General features: G+C 33.9%; 2 long non-coding RNA genes across 2 annotated transcripts in view; one reads left to right on the forward strand and one right to left on the reverse strand.

Moving 5' to 3' along the window:
• Nucleotides 1-22534, reverse strand: part of LOC148127317 (uncharacterized) — a 38533-nt gene that overhangs the window by 8663 nt on the left and 7336 nt on the right. The window lies entirely within an intron of this gene.
• Nucleotides 20579-22534, forward strand: part of LOC148127318 (uncharacterized) — a 28874-nt gene continuing 26918 nt past the window's right edge. Inside the window, exon 1 of the long non-coding RNA XR_015741495.1 lies at nucleotides 20579-20650. This is a non-coding gene — a long non-coding RNA (uncharacterized LOC148127318). The remainder of the gene's footprint in view (nucleotides 20651-22534) is intronic.

Genomic DNA, 22534 nt, shown 5'->3' on the forward strand with positions numbered 1-22534 from the left:
AATAAGCATTTAAAAATATGTGCTGGATTAATACAAGAAGCTAATTAAAAGTGATATACTGGCAGAAAGCTAAAGTAAAAGCTAAAAGATGTAAAATAACTTCAGGGAAATGCACGTACATACCTCAAGTTTTAAAAAATACAGCTAAATTTGATAGAATAAATAATTTATATAAAAATTACCATAAATGAGATATGTGAAAATTGGAAAATTAACAATTACAACATAAAAATGAAACATAATATGTTGTGAAATATGATAGATTTTATTACTTTATTTATACCAATGTATACATTGATTGCAATGTAATTTCAAACTCTATTTTCCAAATGCTTAGGAATAATGTATTGAAACTGGCATCTTAATGCATGTGATACATAATATAGCAAAGGGACACTAAGAAGGAAACCAGCAATCAGGCCATTGATACAAAAAGATGACACCAGATTAAGTTCTGATACATTACAGACTGGAAGATAATTATCCTGTCCCTTTTTAAGCAGAAATTAGGAGATAGGGAAAGAGCCAAAAGCAAACAAGTAGCTACTATGAAATTTAGAAAGACTTTGCCAACAACAACAACAACAACAACAAAAAACCAGATTACCCATAACAATAAGGAAACTTCAATCCAAAAAGAGATCACTCTCGCGGAAAAACAAATCTGGTCACGTTGCCAACTTCAAAAGCCGATACAAAAATTTATGCCACCAGATAAAGATTGAATGCACCAATTATCACATTAAACAAGAGGAAAACCTTCTATACACCAATTCCACCTGTGATTTTTACAATTTTGTTAACAACAAACTAAAAGACTCAAGGTCCATCCCACCCCTGATAGGACCTAATGGTAAAGACTGCAATGACAACAACATTAAAGCCAATCTTTTAAACACATTCTTTGGCTCAGCATTTGTAAAGAGCAATGGATCATGCCCAGTATTTCCTAGCCGAACCACAGAAAACTACAATGATCTAATACATATCGATTTTACAGAAGACAATGTTGAAAATACACTATGCAATCTAAAACCATCTCTATCTATTGGACCGTACAGAATATGTGCCTACTTCTTAAACAAGCTATCCACTGCCATAGCAGAACCTCTAAGCATAATCTTCAGGACCAGCTCCTATGGTCACAAGCCACAGTCATCCCCATCTTCAAAAAGGGAGACCCCAACCTAGTTGAAAATTACAGACCAATCTCCTTATGCTGCGTCACCTGTAAAGTCATGGAATCAATTATTAACCAATCCATTATCCTCCACTTAGAGACAAACAACCTACTCTCTAATAAACAATTTGGTTTCAGAAAAAAACTATCCTGTAATCTGCAACTCTTACACTGCAAAAACATATGGACTACATACCTCGATCAGGGCAAAACAATAGAAGCAATCTACATAGACTTCTGTAGAGCCTTTGATTCAGTGGTACATGACAAACTACTCCTAAAACTAAAATTTTATGGTTTCTCTGGACAATTGCATAACTGGATAGAAGTATTCCTGTCAAACAGACAACAAATGGTCAAAATTGGGATGTCCTATCAAATTCTGTACCTGTCAATAGTGGTGTCCCCAAGGCAGTGTTCTAGGGCCAATTGTCTTCATACTCTACATAAATTGTCTGTGATCATATTAAGAGCAACTGCGTTCTCTTCACTGATGATGTAAAGCTGTTCAATACCATAGACAATACTGCTACCCTCCTAAAAGATCTTGTTTATGTATCAGAATGGTCAAAAAAACAGCAACTTCAAATCTTAACAAATAAATGCTGTTTTACATCTTGGCAAAAAAAGCAGAAAATAAAATACAATTGTTATAAAATACTATTGTTTCTTTTATTTTTCTTATATGTACCCATTTCATGTATTCATAACTATGTATATACTTATATCTATTATCTTGTAAGCAATTGACAAATCAAAATAAATAAATAAACAAATAAACAAATAAATAAATAAATAAAAAATAATGCCAGCTCCTCTCGAAAATAGACACTGACATTATAGATAGTGCTCTACTTCTGAACAGGTTGCATATGAAGAGACTGTTCATAAGTCCTTTTGGTTGCAATCAACCAAGCATAAACATCCACACTTCTTACCTTTACAATATGCAAGCAGATCTGTAAACAGTATTAGAGTAGAGAAAGGAGGAAAGCATAAAGAGTGTGCTGGAAACTAACAATTTCCCTCTTTCTTTTGATTTCCTGGACCTTCTAGATTAGAGTTGTGCACAGGTTTGTTTGTATTGAACTTTGAACTTTGTAACCTGAGTAATGTCTGTATTCAGATGTGAGTACTGAATAAAAATAATTTGCTCTCCAACAGTGATTGGCCAATTAGGGTGGAAAAATGGCTTACCTACATAGAGCTTGGAGTAAGCAAGATACCCAGTATTTATTGCATTTTTCATCTTTTAGTCCATCATATTGCTGTATGATATATTTAGGATGCTGTTAGAGAATAGATGAAATCTAGCATTATCCACTCACCTGCTGGATGGACAGTTCATAGGGGGAAAAAATCACCTTCTCTCTGTCTTCCTCCAAAACTTTTTTGGGAGATCTTTTGGATTGGCTCAGGGGTATGGAGAGGAAACATTTCATTGTAGAAGACAATTTTTATACTATGGTGGATGTGAACCCTAATATTGTGAGATTTTAATATGGTTGTGCACAGTCAAGAAAACTTTTGGAATGATTCAAACATGGATTAATATATAGGGAATGAGGGGAGAAAAGAGCCTCCTGTCTATCACATACATATCTCCATTTAAATAGAATATTTACTGTAATACTTACTAACTTTCAGCTACAATTCTACAATTAACAAAGCTAGAATAAAAATTAAATTTGTTTGTTTATTTAGCTTAGTATGCTTAGTGCACGCCAAAGACTTTTTAAATTTTCTATTCTTAATGAGTGTCAATAGTGGTTACAGATTGCCTTCATTAAGCTGAAACCATTTTTAAAATGAAGTATCAGTTAAACCTGTAATACGGGATTACTGATCTCATGAAATAAGTCTGTTGGCTACCATGCTCCTATTCTTAATAATAATAATAATATAAGATCAAGAGCATTCAAAGTATTTGCATATTTTACATTGTCCTTTGTTGTATTTCAGGGATTAGTGAAAGTAAAATATTTTCATTATTGAAATAAACCAGCAAATCCTGCCTTTCAGATTCTTTTATATAATTCTGATAGAGGCACTTTGACTAGAAATTAAAATGGAGATTGCTTTTAAATGTAATCTTTAATGGAAACCAGCAACAGTAAATTTATTCATAAGAAACCTATGTATTTGAGTCTTACAACTATAAAGAAAGGAAAACCTGCATGAAAGAAAAGGAATGGAGATATAGATTTTAAAAAGGCTGAAAAAAATATTCTACAAGAAAAAAAATCAACAACAGAAAGCTATTTTTTTAAAAAAAAGCTTAAACACGTTTTATTTATTTATCAATGGTTGCATAATTTCTGAATAATAATAATTAATGAAATCTATTCAACAAAGGGTTGTTGTTGCTTTTTATCTTCTACCTAAAAATAATACTAAAAATCAAGATACACCTAATTTACAACTTAAACCACCTTTTATCAGAACTTGAATCAATTACAAAACACATAACAAAATGGAAAAAATAGTGCTAATGATGGATCAGTTAAATTAAAATGTAAGTTTATTTCTGGGTTATGGTTACCATATCTATAAATGTATTACTGGATGTCTCTTAAGATACAAATGATGAATGCAGAATAGAAATAAATTACTTTGAAAATAAAAATTGAAAAGGATTTCTGAACTTACTCCCAAGTTGGCTGCTGCATGATAAGAGCTTATTTTTTCTTCTTACTGACAATCTTCTAACGCTACTGCCTAAGCTGATTCTTTGGCAGTGCTGTGCCCTGATTTGAATGGGGGCACTTAGAAATGACCCAAGAAGTTTTTTGGGGGGATGATCATGGACTCAGTTGGAGGGGGAAGGGAACTTGAAGATTACAATTCTCTCTAGAAGAGATCAAAGTCACTGAGCATATACATCTTTCTGTCAGTAATTTTGTTTTCTTAAGAATACCCAGGTATTAACATTCACTTTTTGAACTTATTTTTTCATTTTGTTTTCTATTTTTAAAGTTGACTAGCAGTTGAATGTTGATTTATTTCAACATCTTGCTGGACTGTAATTATTATATTTTTTCCTTTTTGATATATGTTGTTCTGGATAACATCTGTCCTCTCTGTATAGAAGCACAGTAGGCATTCAGAAGAGTGGGAAGGTGTTGAAGAATTTTCAGACTCTCACCACAAGATTTCTGTACTTTTTGAGCCTGCAAAATACCTGGAGTTTATTTCTATTGAATTTTTCTTTTATCCTCCTAGTATGCTCGGAAGCTCTTCCAGCTCCTGGAAATTTAAAATAGTATCAATCACCCCATTTAAGCTTTGCCCACCCATAAGTATGAAGAGAAAATAGTATTTAACCACCTACTCAATAAAAGAATATAATATGATGTATCACCAAGAGTTTACATGGAGATTATTTATGTTTCATTTATTCATTCTACTGGATGCCACCCAATTTCAAATGAAAGGGACCCCATTTCTTTCCAGAACACTGGAAATATTTTAATTTTTTATCTTATTTTAGGGTATTTTCTTAAATTTGGAAAGCCACTTTGATGTATTTATTAGTTAAGGGATCAGGCTGGAAACCAGGAGACTGAATTCTAGTCCTTCCTTGGGCACAAAACCAGCTGTTCGACTTTGGACCAGTCACTTTCTCTCAACCATGAGAAAGAGTGAAAACACTTCTGAAAAAACTTGCCAAGAAACCTGCATGGACTTCCCCAGGCTGTCTCTGAGAATCAGACATGATTGAATGGGGAAAAAAAAAATAACATATGCTTCCTCAGTTCTTTCCATCTCTTTTTTTAGAACTCTTTTGCCTGAACATCTGTATTGCCTTTTTCTGGATCTTTTCCAGTGTATATGAATCCTTTTTTTCAATGTATGTTAAATTTTGTTCTATTATCTTCAAGCTTCTTTTAACCTATCGAGACATTTCTGGGTAATATTTGATAAATGATAGAAGAGCTTCTGAATATTCTGATAATATTTCTTTTATACCAAGCAGGTGACAAGTCATCTTCACATTTCTTTCTTTTTCTTTCTCTTTTGTTTTTTTAGGCATAGAGCTGGGGGAAGGGGAACGACCAAACCCTGTCAGTAAGTATCATTCCATCAATACCAAAAACATAATAGTCTGTCTTGGGGTTTGCCGAACGATGTAGTCTAAAAGACAGGGAGTGAATGAATAGGTACTAATGACCTGTAGAGAGATTCCATAAAACTCTAACTCTCATTAAATCTCTAGGATCACAAAGCAATTTGAAATAGCTGAACAGGAAAACTGTTCAGAGATTAAGGTACTATATGAAATTGCCACAAACTTGGTAATGGATGATTTTAATTCCTATTATTGATTGGAGAGCTGCCTAACAATAGAGCAAAATACTGTGAAGAGTGAGAAAAGAGAACTTTCTATACATTTTATTCAACAGCCAGTCATCTAGTTACTATTGTGTATTCTGTTCCTCTTAATCCTGGGAAAGAAAGCCAAATTTGATGAATTATTGAAGAAACTGCAGTGACATAAATGGAAAACAATCATTGGAGAAAAACATTTAAAAGAATTATGGGATTCCTTCCTTCCTTCCTTCCTTCCTTCCTTCCTTCCTTCCTTCCTTCCTTCCTTCCTTCCTTCCTTCCTTCCTTCCTTCCTTCCTTCCTTCCTTCCTTCCTTCCACTAAATTACCCTATCGTATTGTAAGCATCTTTCTTAAAGCTAGGATTGGATAAATCATCAATAACCATAGATGATTATGGAACAGTAAGAAGACTTCATTACTTTGATGGACACGCTATTACTAAACAGTTGGATCAGGGTTTTAGGAATCCTCCTATAGTACCTCTACCTGGAGATGAATATAGTAATTAATGCAACATTTTAACAGAAGCCCTAATCTTGGTATTTCCATTTTTCATTAGCTTCTCAATGCTAGGATTGATTGACAGAATTCAGAATAATGAGCATATGATTTCCTTCATAGGACTGGTTTGAGAGCATGTCTGGAGAAGAAAAGAACTTTGCCTCCTACCTTGTCACTCTCTGTCACTCTCTTGTCATGTTCTTGTCAATTCCAGCTTGTACTGCCTTTTCTTTCCTTCTATAACATTGGTATTCCAAGATCAGATTTGACAGATTTTTTAAGAACTAAGAGGCAGTTGTAAAGTTAGATCTTTCCACCCAAAGATTATTATTCATTGACAAATCATTTGGCTTCTGAAAAGTTTATTGGGGTAACTGGATTACTCCAAATAATCTTCAGTGGCACTTAAAACAAAAGAAAGATATGGAAAAACAGTTTTCAAAATTTTCTAAAAATTTTCACTATTTGCAATGCAATTAAAAATGGATCTAATTGTTTGCTTTGTTTTCTTAAAGTGATAGAATGAGTGTTTATTTTTCTAATAAACAGTCATTCAACTATATCTAGTGAGGATAATGGTGCCTATTCAATATTTGGTTATGCTTTGTTTGCAATAACTTTTACCTGTTGCCCATATGCAAAATAAATATTAGAGTACCCTTAGTTCTCATTGCCTTGTATTTTCATAATTTTCTAACTTACATATCTATGTTTGTTTTGTGAACTAAATTATGTTTACTGTTTCATATCTTCACTTTCAACTCTAAGGTTAGTTGTAATATTTGACATTATTTTGATCTTCTTTATATTTAATCTAATTCATATTTTTTTCACTGTGCTCCTTGACTTTAAATTCTAGGTCCTTTTAAACCAGGGATGGGCAATTAATTTTCCCAAGGGGCCACATGGGAAACTGAGAGTGTTGTGGAGAATCAAACCAAACCAACAGGGCTGTGAAGGTTTGTAGCATGCACACTTGCACATGTTGTGATTGGAAGGAACGGTCCTGTTAAGAGTTTTGAATCTGATGACTGTTAGATCGTGGATTGACGTCAGAACCAGGAAACGTTAATCTGAAGGGCAAGCCAGTTAATTAGCACGTTGCCTTAATGGGTATAAAAGGACACAGCTGAGCTGGTGCCTTTTGCCAGAAACAAAATGTCTATTTGAATGAGGACGTTACTGCAAAGAGATCTCTGTTTGTTTGAATTTTGAAGGGGAGTTCTAACCGTTTCTGCCAGTCGTTATCTTGTTATTTTCGTTCAGTTTGATTTGATTGTGAAACGGCTGCTTTGTGTTTGTTCGTTTGAATCTCCAAGAGGAGACATAACATGGACATATGTAACTAAAGCACTCATCTTCAAAATAAAAGCAGGGCAATTGTCTTGGATGCATGACATATAACTTACTGACATTTGTTTTCTAATTTTTTTCTTTTTCTTTTAATAAAGTTTTACTGAGTTTGATTTTTGCCCAGAGTGGTATCCTGGAGTTGGTCATTCTCAGGAGAGGTCAAACTTGCCAACAACCATGTCTTGGAATTAGATATTGCAACACTACATCTCATATCTTCTAACAGTTCTCTGAAACACTCAAGTTCTTTCTTGGCTTTGGCTTTTCTTTTTCCTTGGCAATTTCCATAATATTTCTGACATTCAGTTTTATTTCTTCTGTTTTAAAATATAATTCTTATGATTATAAGATAAGTCTGATTCGACAGTAGAATGTTTTTCTATTCTCTCATCTTTATATTGAGAGTATATATTTCAATTTATTTCAGTCTGTATATTGAAATAAATTTTAAAAATAGTTTAAAAAAATTAATTCAGGGATCAGCAAACACCACCACACAAGCACAGAAGACCTCACTTTTTCCAAGCTATACCCAGAAGGAATCAATATTTGCTGAAGGTAATATTCATGTAAGTACTTATTCCCGGTTTGTCAACCAACCATGTCAGTCTTCCTGAAATCATACTAAATCCATGATCAGAAATAACAAAACCATACATTAAATTACCCCAAAAGGGTAATTTAATGGGAATCATGAAAACCTTATTGTTGTGAGATACCTGAAACAAGCTGGCAGGATTAATGTCCTATAATGAATCTATTATTCTTGCTGCTTTTACCTCAATATAAAACAAGACACAGGTTTGTCATTTCGAGCTTCACATGAATTGAATTATGGCAATTTTTTAAATAGTGCATCCCCAGTTGTGGAATATAAATTGATTTGCAATGACTAACACGATACAAATTATGAATTCTGGTTTAACTATAATTCCTTTTCCCTAGAAAATTCTGGACATTTTGCTTCATTGAAAGGAATGATCTCTTATTAAATACTTTGCAGCAAACATATCCTAAGCTACAAGTGCAGCAATTGTTTGAGAGTTCTGAGTATAGACTTGTTATAAAAAGACAAAAAAAACTATAATGTAGATACACCCTAATATGAAAGTGGGAGTATTGTGAGATCATAAAGAAAAGCTCATTCAGATCATGCATAATAATGATACTGTAGTATTACAAATGTAAATTTTATATAAAATCCAGGCCCTCTGTGTTTTTTTTTTTTTATTATTATGAACCAAACTTATCCATGGAAATTGCCATATGTATGAAGTTGATCAATGAAGGAACAAGATATGAATTTGTCAGGCAATTGTAGTAGGAATGTATTCAACCATCAGCCCTCAACCTTCCTATTCAACCTTCCTATTCCAATTAAAGTGGATAAAAAAAGCTGCTGAATGTATTTTCAACCTACTGTACTCTCTGAGTCACTGCACCTTATCACAATGAAAGAAAAATGTACAGTGCTTGGAAAGAGCTAGGAACTCTGACTTTCTCTGTGGAACAATGAATAGCAAAAGATTACTTCATCCCCTATCTAGGCCTGCAATCAGAAAATATTCGGAGTGTGTAATAAAAATTTTGAGAGCACACTTGAAAATAAATGCAAATGGTTTAACAAGGCATTATGTTTCCTGTTTTGGAAGCTTGCAGTGATTATATGAAGAAGATGAAAAAAGTAAAAATGCCAGACCTGGACCAAGTTATGAATATTTTATAATTTTGCTTTTAACCTTGAAATACTTCTTTAAAAGCAGTGTTTTTCAAAGTGAATTCCTTGTTCTAGCATTTTTGCTTGAATGGAGACAACTTGCATGTCTTTCTTCGGAGCTACATTGTCTGCCCTCTCTGTTTCATAAAAATAAGGAAGATTTCTTTTTAAATAAAATGGATGGCATAAATATTTATTGTATACTAAAGAGAAGGTATTAGTAACCAAACAGTTTAGGCGGATGTTGAGTTGTTTCAGAGATTTGATTAATATGATCTTGCCTTCTGAAATGGACAAGTATTTTATCATTTATGCATGGGGAGCTTTGATCTCAGTATTTATGGATTTGTGCAAATTAATGCATATCTACATGCTTTCCTGATGCTCTGAAGCACAAATTTGGTAAGGTTGCAGATCCAAATTGATGTATTATATTATCCTGCTTTTCATTTGCTTGTGCTATTTCTGCTTAACATGCAGTGAATTTACTCCAGGAACTAGAAAAAAATAGTTCAGTGTATCCAACATCAAATATTGCCTGTTTTGGAACTCATTTCCCTAAGTCTTTATTGGAGATTAAAGTGCAGCCAGAGTTGTGTTTTTAATACTACTTATGAAGTGCTCTCAAGATATAATCAACAAGGGGTAGACACTTTGTATTAATGTTTGATTATGTAATGTCAGCATTACTGGGTACGATTTGGTGGAATTTGCACTAAAAGATTTTTTTTCCTTTCACTTAAGTTCTTTTTCATCAATATTTTAATTTTAAAAATTAAATCATTCTCTTAAAATCACAAAATATTAAATTATTGGTAGAAGTTCAGTAGCTGTGGGCCTCATCCTGTATGAACCCCTCTAGGTGTGAGAAATATCAATGAAGATATTTTTCCATTTACAAAGGGCCAGGTTACGTAAGGAGCCATCTCATCCCACTGGGATTGGCCTGCCACACTTGTGCCAGCAGAGGAATCATGCTGTCGGCCCCATCACCTAGGGCAGGTATGTCAAACTGGCAGCTGACAGGCTGGATGCATCACTCACAGGCCACGCCCACCCCAGCTCTGTGAAGGGGAAAAACATCACAAAATGTCATGTGACAGTAATTGACACTGCGAGTTTGACACCATGAGCTAGAGAATTCCAGCTGATGGGGTCCAGGAGAAAGCCTTTCTCTGCCATTTCCCTGTCCTTTGAAACATATTGCCTCCCAGAGTGAGGTCTACTCCAACCCCCCGCCCCACTGATCTTCCATAAGAGCCTAAAGACCTACAGTAGCTCTTCCAGTAGGCTTGGGGCTCCAAAGGAAGGGCTTCATGTTGGAGAAATTGGTAGGTTAATATCAAATCCCAACTTCCCCCACCCACCCATCCTACTTCCTCTCTCCCCAACTTTTAGCTATTGTATTTTATATTTTATGTTTTGTAGTATTTATATAGGTTTATCTCTTAATACTGCAAGCCTCTCAGAGTTACCTGTGGTGAGATGGGCAGCCAATAAATTTCATAAACAAAAATGAGATATCGATACCAAGGAGATATCTGAGATAGATATGTACCCCAACCACCTAAATATTATTTTTATGCAAATGATTTATTTTAAGGAATAAATAATATTAATGTTAATGTTACCATTAAGTTTTATGCATATACTAAAGATATGTGGAATTAAATAGATTCAATATTTGTTAGTGTGTGTGTGTGTGTGTGTGCGTGTGTGCCTTAAATCAGATTCTTGCAGTTTTCTTGGCAAGGCTTTTCAGAAGAGGTTTGCCATTGTCTATTTCTTACGGTGGAGGGAGAGTGACTGACCCAAAATCACCTAGCCAGCTTTGTGCCCAAGACAGGATTAGAACTCACATTCTCCCAGTTTCTAGATTCATACCTTAACCACTACAACAAATTAGCTCCCTACTATTTGTCATATGATGAAGAATGTGCTCTGGCTCTATTTATATGTAACTTGAAGGTCATTTTTCAGCTTGTGAAATTTAAAACATTGTGAGTTGAATTCATTGCTAGTTTAATTTTTCAGTTATTGCAAGTAAAAAAAAAGGCTTGAACTCATTCTATTCAACACTCAAACATGCAGTTATGTTCTACCATTGTTCAAAATTTTATGCTTTTTGTGATAGGATCCAGGTATTTTTTTGAAAGTTTTCATTGGCTTTTTAAAATTATTCATCAACAAGACTAGGCTCTTTTTCTGAATATCTTAGAAATCTTAGATAAACTCTTATGCTGCACAAGTTCTTTTTAGTTTTCCAGTAGAATTAAAAGTAGTTTTTTGCCTTCAATATTGCCTTACAAAATCTCAGGGGGAAAAATATTCTATGTAGTGTAAATACAGGATCATCATGCATGCTCATCGTAAGATAATATGTCTGTCATGGCTGTGGTTTCCGTAATGTTTTCTAACATTATTTTTCCTGTCATTAAACTGGTAGCTTTACCTAAGAAGCAACACTGTAATATATGTATATTTGATATGTACAAATAAAACATCTTTTTTTTTTCAGATGTTCCAGCAGGTTTCCAAAGAACAATGTATAGTAGGTATAATGGATCTGAATGGCCTGCTAAATGTTTGATAAGATTCCCCTGGGGAAGAATGAATGCTGAGTCCCTGATGTTCATGCACAACACCCTATTCTTACCAGTCTTATTTTGTAATCATCAGTGTCGGAGAAAAAAAAGATCTCAGGTAGAAAAGATGCTCTAGAGCAGAAAGCTGAAATATACTGTAAGCAACAATCTTGAGATTCCCTACAGCCATAAACAGAGTCTCATAGCCAGCTATCTATAGAGCAGTGCCCATGAAAGATATAAAGGAGTCACGGATGGCAATAGTTATTCTCCACACCAGCCCTAGTTTCATGGGCAATGCCTGGCAAGGGACATTCAGTGCCCAGTTAAGTCCTGTAAGCAAGGTCAGCCCTCTCATCCTTGGTATGTATATGTATATGTATATGTATGTGTGTGTGTGTTTGTGTGTACACAGAGGTGGGGAGGTAGCCACTATATGACCCTCCTTAAGGTATACTTAGGAAAATATAGGGAACTTGAATCCTCTAAATTATGACATCAATGGTGGATTTCATTATGAAATGAGACCATTTTGAACCATTGCTGCAACACAACATAATTTGGCACTTCAGTTTCAGGATTTCAATAGAAGGAATGGTACTGATCATTTTATCTGATTTGTCACTTAGCACAAGAAAAAAGTCATTTCTGATCACCTCAACTCTCATGTAGTAATATTATGCATCAGTATGAATCTAACTCATTTTACTATTCATATTATAAGAAAGCAAAAAAAGATTTAAGGAAGCAAAAATTTTTATATTTAGGGGATCTTCTAATATGGAATTTATTGCTTTCTCTAATTTACATACTATTTAATGAGCATTTTGGGTTTTTCTTAAATGTATAACAGGCATTTTTAGATGTAAATTATCCTGTGTAAGGTCTTCTAAAATATAATTAATATATTCCAGTAAGATATCTCATTTCAGAAGCACTTTGTGAGCACGTTATGGACATTTAAAATGTTAAAATAACCTACATAATATGGTATCTTTCAAAACCTATTTATTATCCTTGAGTCTGCAGATGATAAAAAAGTATATTGTTCAATGTCTGGCACAGAAAGCTATATACAGAGAATAGGTTTTCCTGTGTGAATTTTGGCACAATATGTAAGAAGCTTTCATTTCACTCCTCTACTATGAATTCTTGGTGGAGTCTTACAGAATCTATTAGCATAACCCCCTTGTTCCTGATTGGACACTGACAGGACAGACTCCAGAAGGGGTCTGTCAGTAAATTGCTTCCCACATTCATGTTTTAACATTTTATTTTTAAATCTGAAGGATTTCCTCATACCCACACACATTTGTTTATGAAAAGTTGTTTATTTATTAACTAGATTTATAAGACCATCTGACTCAAATGATGTGATTCTGTACAACAACAAAAACAAGTTGAAAATATATCATGACAACCAAGCACAATGATACAAATAGAAAAAAGGAACTCCATTCAACAGGACCCAGATGCCAGAGGGAGGAAACACAGGTTTTCTTAAAGATTAACCAAGTTGGAGCCTGTTGTATATCAAGACAAGGGTGGCGGGGGGTGAGCATTCCAAAGCACAGACGCAACAACTGGAAAGATATACCACCTGGATTTTCTAACATTACAAGATTTAAAAGAGACAACATGTACTATACACTTCCTATGGGAGCCTATGAGGGGGCAGGTGTTCTTGGGAGAAGGCAGTTTCATATATTGTAATCAGCAATTATTGGAATACATTCATCAATAAAATTGTCATGTATTTTTGTCAACCAAATTTGTCAACCAAATTAAACCTGTCCAACTCTTTTCTACAACACCAGTATGTTTGACACATGGCTGCTAAGTGACACTTCAGAGAAAAATAATTGACAAGCAAGAAAGTGAAAGAATTTGGCGGCCAATTCTGAGGGGAGTATGTTTGTGGGGTTTTTTTTGTCTTCACAAAACACCATGTGAAGTCCAATTCATTTTCTTCTTTCTCAATTAAAAATCTGTCAGGGTCCAAGGCGCTGAACTTTTTACATGTAAATAACATTTTAATTTACATCTCACATGCTTTAGTCCATTCAACGTCAATGTATATGATCACCTGGGGATCAGAGAAAACACTGAAACTGAAGAAATTTCCTAAGTAAAAAATGCTGTGCCCTTTACATGTAAACAAAGATTGAAAATCCTTTGGTCACTTTTAATGGCTATCAAGTAGTCCAATCCCCTAAATTTTCTTGAATTTTATGTAAAAAAAATCCTCTCATACTATATCCTAGGATAGATACATAAAAGGCCATTTTTACAAGCCTTCTCATTGTTGGTGGCAAGCATAATTTAGCATTACAAACATGGCTGAAAATGCAGTAATACATACCAAACTTACATCTCTCTGGATCAAACTTTCTATTTTGCATTCTCTCAAAAAAAATTTTATTTTTCAAGTGAAAATTATCTGTTTTGTGGATGAAAAGAAATATAGAAGGTTTTGTATATGTTTTGATTTTTAAAACATGAATTGATTTGATTGAACTTTGGTCACAGTAAATTATCACAGTGCATGGCTGATCAAAATGGAAGGACCTCTGATATACAATGTCATTTGCTCTCTCTTCAGTCACCCACCCAGAGCTACAATTTATTGCTTCAATAATACTGCTCCTGGTTTCACAGTTAGGCATAAATTAATGCCAATTGTGAAGTGTTTTATAAATAAGTGGAAAACATTAGATGATTATGATGATGATGATGATGATGATGATGATGATGATGATGATGATGATGATGATGATTAGGAGACAAAAAATCATCATAAAGATAAAGTGGGGAAACCTCAGCCAGGCCAAACACAGTGGCATAATATTAATATATGAATACTATTTGGTTTTTGTTGTTGTTTTATACAATAGATCATCTATAACTTCACATATTGTAATACAGGCCTGGACAGAGGCTTCTGATAGAATCTATGAAAATGTATTGTAAATCCTGGTATTGAGGAAATCAGTGAACTGCAGCCATGACCAGGTTTAAATTAAATGCTCTATTGTGAAGGACAAAAAAGGGAAAAGGGTGTGTTGTTTTTTTTAGTGCAATACAACTTGTATGCAGGGGAAACCCTGCTTTATTCTTCTCTCTGAAATGCTAACTTTCCCTCACCTGACCTGAGGATCAGGGAGTGGTGTGGAGTCCATAAAATGTCTGTATTGTTCTTCAATGGCTGTGCAATCTGTGGATTGTACTATATATCTTTAATTGTTTAATTGTGCTTAATGTTTGTATTGTTTCTATGGTTCATTTATTGAGGGGAAGTACTGTTTATAATTAAATTGTAGGCCTTCCAGGTTCACAAATATAAATTGAATAAATAAATAATTCTCTCTACAATATAATTTTATTGAACTTTAGTATATAAACTGAGTATATAAAATATAAATTAAATCAAAAATAAGGTAAAATGGGAAAAGGGTGAAAGGAAAAAAGAAGTAATAAAGAGAAAAAAAGAGAAAACCCACCATTAACTTCCAACTCGTTTTGGTGCAGAAGAACCAACATAATAACATCAGAGCCACAACTTTTAACTTTACATACTCAACATGTATTGGTCATTTCTATAACAACAATAACAACCACCACCATTCATCTAATCAGTAAATCTCAAAATCAAAGTTTCATCTTTTTTCCTGTCTCCAGCACGAACTCTAGAAACTCTTGGTTCCAGATAGAAAGAAAATTAGATGCATACTTCTCTTTAATTAAAGCAATTAATTTGGCCATCTCTGCTTGTTCTATTAGTTTCTCCAACCAGCCTTCCCTTGTGTAAATTAATACACCTTTCCATTTTTATGCCTAAAGTATTCTTGCTAATAAATAATTCTCTCATGCAAAGCTTCACCACCAGAAAAGTGTTAGTGTTTGACATGGCTGATGGTAGAGTCTGGCTCACCATTGGCTCCCAGAATTCTGCAGCATTTACCTGACATGAAGTCAATTGCTGCAAAGGCTTCATCAGTGGAGGTCCTTGGTGAGTTGTCCCAATGACAAATGCAGCTGGCTGTCTTAATACAGACATCTCCCCTGCTTTTAGCTGTATGCTAACTGGGCACACAGAATCCAGAATGGCTCCTTTTCAATTAATTTACCTCATATTTCCTGACACTGTGTTACACTTAAGTTCATAAAGATGACAGTGGCAGGTTGCATGTTTCTCTTTCTCTCTTCCTGTCTCACAGAGACAGCTGCTGAACAGCTTGTTGTGTCCTGTACTGCTATGAAGTTGGTCTTTGTCAAAATGCCACAGTTTCTGGCAACAGCTGTGTGAGGGAATGCAATAACAGCAACACATGTGGAACATCCCACTGTCTCATATTTGAGGAAGAATATTGAAGAGGAAAGGCAGTTGCTTTCATTCTCAGCTGCTTTAGAGAAATGCAGTCTAGCCTTCATTTATTTTTATATATTTTTAATTTACTTTTGCTGTATGTTTAAAAACTGGAATTCTGGCATAAATGCTTTCAAGGAACAGTGGAGCATATCAACAAAAATAGCCTCTTATGTACAACTCCCTCAAAATGTTTACATTCATGGGCCACACAATAGCCTAATTTAAATTTCTGCACTTGCCCTTGAAAATAATACATAGTTTACTCATGTAAAAACTAATTAGAAATGTTGGCAAGAGCTCATGTAGCTGCCCAGCCTGGCTCCATGTGGCAATTAAAATTCTTCTATGTTTTAATGATGCACAAAACAAAATGAAACCAATCAAATAATATCACAAGGACACTGTGAGGGAAGGCAAGTAAGTATTTAAGGGAAATTTTTTTCTTGCAACTAATTCATGAAAGTTAAAACAGCTTTTTCCATAGGAATTTTTTTCTATGTATTTTTTCTAAATATTAACTATTTTATAAGTTTTAATTTGAAGTAATAACAAACCCAAATTCCAAAAACCTTAAAAATGTGCATTTTAAAAAATATTCTGATATAGTCTTTTCAAGAAATGTGGACATAAAAATGTGTATATAGTAGAAGAATGAAATGAAAAATATATTACAAAATATTCTTTAAAATATTTTTAATCAGATTTCTTATTTACAATAGGAAAATTCAAACAAAATTTGATAAAACATTTCATTTTTCCCCAAAATTTTTGGATCAGTTCAGCATACATAGGAAAAAAAATTGAAGAAAAGCTAAGGGAAACTGTCATACCATCGAAATCTAATTAAAATCTAGATTGTAACAAGGGAAACAATCTATGCTTTTTTTTCTTTTTGCTTTCAGTTTTGACATTTGGTGACTGACTGGATGAGTCCCTGCAGTTTTCTTGTCAAAGTTCTTCAGAATTGATTTGCCATTGTCTACTTCTTAGGGGTGAGGGAGACTGACTGGCCCAAGGTATCTCATCTTACTGTTATGCCTAAGGTGGCAATAGAACTCTTCCAGGTTCTACTTTAGTAGACCGCACACCACACTGATGTGACCATCTTGATTATTTGCTTTCATATGAAATGAAAGGAGTTTTACAAATATTAGCTATCTCCTATGCAAAATGCACGCACATTTTTAATATATAAAATATATTTACTTTCATATATTTATTATATATGAGGTCAGAACAAAGCTTTCCATTTAAATAGGGGAATCTAGGACATTTTTTTTTACTTTCAGTTATTATTTTAATTACTTCTTCCAAACATCCTCATGAAGTATTAAGAGTAAGGGAAAATCCATAATTTTCAAAATATTACATGATGAACACTTAATGACAGGAAAAGCATGAACACTTAATGATAAGGGAATGAAATTTTCGTGCTTTTTCTTTCTTTGTACAGAGTGCATGAAGCAGCATAAAAGTAAGGAAAAATGTAAGTTGTATTTAGTTTAATAAGTATATGTTTATGTTTCCCTGAAAATAAAATCTTCTGCACACAGAGATACCCTACATTATTCATTCAGTTTGATGGAAATATGTTTTGGCAATTTTTTTTTTTTTTTTTGAAGGAGAAACAAGCTTTGATAAAATACTTACATGTATGCTAAAGGTTTTTTCCACTTTAATTATAAATAGCTAAGAGCATGGTTGAATAGCATATAATTATTTATTTATTTAGTGGAGTCTCCTCGGCTTTGACTTTCCACACTTTCTAAGGAAAAAAAAACCTTAAAGGAACTTTCCCACTGAACTTTTTCAGACTGAGAAATGTGATAGCCATGGAAATTTCAGAGGGGTAGAGAAAGGTGAAAAGAAAGGTTTTAAAAAGTTGCTATAAGAAACAAAATATTTTTTAAAAAACATTTCATGAATAAAATAGCATAAAATAGCACATTTTTCCCCCTAGGGGGGAAATTGTTCCTAGGAGAACATCTTTTGACATCATATTAATTGAAACCCCAGTGTTTCAGGTTGGTAAGCAAGAGAGGTAAAAGTTAGTTAGTGGCTCTTCATTAAAGTGTTCCACCTAAATAAGGATTAGAATTATAAGACTAAGATTATAGGAGCATAGGAAAGTTGTTGGTTCAACAAGACCTTTTATGTTCAAAATGGCTGTTAAATACTTAAGAATCCACAAGATTCAAGATGGGGATTTTCTCCAGTTGTTGTTTCTTAAGAATTAATGTTGTCCAGCGTTATAAACAGTATGACAAGCTCATGTTGCTTTATACAAGTATTACTTGACTTACAACTGTATTGGAGCCTTGAATTTCTATTGTATGTCATGATGGTTGTAAGTTAAGGCACCTTTGTGATCAACTCAATTTTACAAGACTTTTTGTGCCTGTCATTAAGCTAAGGCAGCAGTTGTTAAGTTAGGGGTATCAAACTTAAATTGTTATGGAGGTATCACTTGATGTATCGTGACTTTTTTCCCCTTCACTAAAATGGGTGTGGGCATGGCCAGCATGTGACACATGTGGCCCGCAGGCTGTGAGTTTGACAGCCCTGTGTTAAGTCAATTTGGTGGCCATTAAGCAAATACCATGATCACTAGGTGAACATCACATGTCTGCAATGAGTATTTTTTTGTGGAAATTGAAAGTAAACACTGGTTTCAAGAAAAAGCATTGTAAATCGCAGCCACAGAACACAGAAAATGTGATCATGTGACTGTAACTTTGAACATTTCCTAAGGAACTGGTTATAAGTCAAGGAGTAACTGTATCTATTTTTGCATTGCTTTAGAATTTTCCACCACGAAAAGTCACTGGGTTGAGATGGGTGGCAATAAAAAATAAATAAATAAGTCACCTAACCTTAGTATTAATGACTTAATTACTTAATGAGAAAACTATCAACATACAGTGGAACCTCAGGTTGTGACTATAATCCATTCCAGGACTACAGTCTTAGCTCGATTTGGCTGTGACCAGAAGCATGACCGACTATACATGTGCAGACAAAAATTGCATGGTCTGCGCATGCGCAGAAGGGGAAATCAGTGCAGAAAGGGAACTTGCCACGGCCGAATTTGTTCACCACCTGATTTTTGAATCATGACCCGATTCAAAAATCAGGTGGATTTTTTGGTCAGAACCTGATTTGGTCGTGAACAGAAGCATTTGCGCCCTGAGGTTCCACTGTACATCCAACATATTTATCAATTAATTAGTTATAAAATGAAACACCAGGCACTTTTAGTCAAATGTAAACCACCAATCTACATAAACTGCCTCAGGTATTTGTTTTTCATACATGTTAATAACTTTCTATAACTTTTCTTTGATTTACACATTCCCATTCTTAAGCAATGTGCATTGGTCATGTAGGTTACTTTCCAAATACTATATGCAAGGCTTCAGTATTTGATGTTTTCTTCTTAATTATGTCTCAGGTGTTCCCAATAAATTTAATTAGCATCTGAAGTAAATGCTAGTGGATTATAAATGATTTTTTTCCACTGCAACCCCACCATCTCTCTTTCCTTTAAATGTATATTTATTCAATGATAGTCATTTCAATAAGAGGCATTCAAGTTCAGTGCTACTAGTGTTTGGAATATAGTTTGCATACAAATTATTCCAATGCAATATGATAAGGATTTTTTTAAGTTTGTGCATCAGGTGAACCATCGCCTCTCTGCTAATTCATGTATAAAAGGCATAAATCAACTTTTGGGCAATTTGAGTGTTAAGGAAAAAAAGGGTTAGTACATCAGACTTCCTATTTTGGAATTATCCCCTTCTCCCCATATTCTTTATTCTGATTTATGGCTCCAGATTGTTTATACTTTTTAAGAACTGTTCTAAAATAATGCATTGCAAATGAATCACGGTACAAGCTGGTAATGCTCATGCACATTTCATTTCTGAGCCTGGGTGCTCAGCAGGAAGCTTAAACTAAAGCAGCAGGCTGAAGCTTTTCATGGTAGGATTCATGTTTAGTGAAGCCTTCTTTCTAAAAGCAAGAAAAACTTTTGCATGTCTTCCCTTCCAAATCCTCTATTGCTTTTTATCCTATCTGTTTATTAATAACTTGTTTCTATGTCATCTTTCACTGTTTGTGGATTGTGTTAGATAAATTGGAAGTTACATGATAACATTTGATAATGTCTTCCTAAGCCTGAAGTTGTCTTATAGTATTTATAATATTTTCTGAAAAATCTGCATAGAGAAGTATACATCTGTGGGTGTTGCATGGTAGAAAAATCTGTAATTGTAGTTTTCAAAAAGTCTTAAGAACTTTTTCTTCTTATTAAAAAGCTGATACTGAGTATATTAACTCCAGGGATTCTTGATGCCAAGTTCTGTTGAGATGCATCTCTTAATCTCTTTGAATTAGATGTTAGATAATCCATATTTGTCAGTATATAAGAGTTCAAGAATTGGAATAGACATGGTAACAGGTCAGCCAATGGCTCGGAACCTGGGCGTGGCTTAGCTTGATAGATTTGTATATAAGAGTTGCTTTGTCCTTGCAATATAGCCTCTGTGTTATATTGCTTCTGTGATTATGACTTCTGGATTCTGAGTTCTGGTTCTGACTTCTGCTGCATGGGTATGTATACATGCATCATACTGTATATTATTGTATAAAAAGAAGTTTCTTCTATAAATGAATTCTGCTGAATTATTTACTTGTGTGCTGCTTGGATTGCTGCAAACTCTAACAATATTTACCAACTGCACTATGCAAGAAGATCTCATGTCTTCTTTATTTTCTCCCATAGTATATTGTTTTCATTTTTATTTTTTACAAAAATAGCCAGCACAACAATTGCTTGAGACATTTTGTTGTTTACAGCTACTTAAAATTGTAGAATGAGGGAGCTGCTAACTAGCCAGCAGAGCACCATACTTAGCTGCTTCACATAATTTACACTGCAGTTTTTTCCTTGTTTGAAATGAGGTAAATCACAGCATTAAGTTACCAGTCAAAACCAGAGTTTTATTTCCTTCCCCCTTTTTTTCAGCCATTGCTACTTTCTTTCCCATTTACCACCATGGTAAGCTCTATACAACCTTAAAATAATTCCATCTCCCAAAATTAGATAAAATGTCACCCCCCAGATCTTTCAGGAATTAGACTATTTCAACCTTTCCAGTTCTCTTCATGAGACATGAAAGCGAAGACATGAATTATTTGTGCTTCTCAAAGACAGCAAAAAAGTCATTTTTTATGGAAAGGCTTAAAACAAAATTTCTAACATTTCTATGATTGCAACCATACATATGAAAAAAAAAATACACCAGTTGATCTGAGAAGTTGCCAGGAAATACATTGCACTTTTAACAGATGTAAATTGAAAAATGTAAAATTCAATTATGGCACTGTTTTGAACTGACAATGAGCCAGGATATTTGACAACATTTTCAGAGAGGTCCATTTTATAAAAACTGGCATTATGCATTTAAATATAGTTTTTTTAAAAAATAATTTACTTGGCAACATTTTTCATACAAATTGTGTTTTAACAAGAAATACAAATATATAATAGAACACAGTCCTCAAAACAAATAAAGCAAAATCTGGAATTATGGACAAAAATGGTTTCAATGAGTATTTTGACAATTACATGTCGAAAGAAATAAACAGAATAATTACCACCAATGTTAACATTACTTTAGTTTTGAACAGCAGATTTATGGATAGGTTCAGATTTTGAGTGATCCAATGTAAACAATGTAATAGATGTTGTCACTCAATAAGCTTTATACTAATTGGAATAAAATATTAAATCTTTACCAAACATTGAATAGTTAGGCAGTTTATATATTTATTTTTTTCTTCCTTTTTCTTGAGTTGATTTGTACCCAGCTTCCACCCAACTCAATGAGGACTCAAGGCAGCTAATATTTTTTTAAAAAAGAATATATGAAGTTAGAAACATAGATTAAAATTAGCAGTTACATAAGGATGGGAAACCCTTGAAAGGACAGGATCAGAATAAGAGAGGCAGTCCCTTAGAGTCTTGGCTTAAAATTTTGCTTAAGATTTTAAAAGGCAGTAAAATATGCTCTCCAGTGAGCCAAACTCAACTCCTGTTTACTTAATAAATATATCCATGTAGTTTTCTTGATAATTACATAGAAGTAGTTTGCCACTACCTTCTTCCAGATCTAGCCCGTTCTGTTCTAGGAATTCCTGATAGTCTTCAATTCAGATACTAACTAGATCTGATTCTGCTTAGCATTTTCAGATTCCCAGCTTGAAATTCAGTATAAATATTCCAAATTGCATACAGAATGTTCAACTTGTCTTGGTGGTCTGATTAAGGATGTATATATGCTTTTCTAAACTTTTAGCTATAACATTTTAGTTTTTAAATTCCTAGCCTTGTTTTTTTCAGCAGGCACACAACATGCACGTACCCCACTTTTAACACACACATTTGCCATAAAAATTAAACCACAGTACAGGAGGCACTAAAATGGTTGTCTG

Source organism: Pseudonaja textilis, chromosome 2 (genome assembly GCF_049901715.1).
Source record: "Pseudonaja textilis isolate UNSWEBS1 chromosome 2, rPseTex1.2, whole genome shotgun sequence".
Taxonomy (NCBI): domain Eukaryota; kingdom Metazoa; phylum Chordata; class Lepidosauria; order Squamata; family Elapidae; genus Pseudonaja; species Pseudonaja textilis.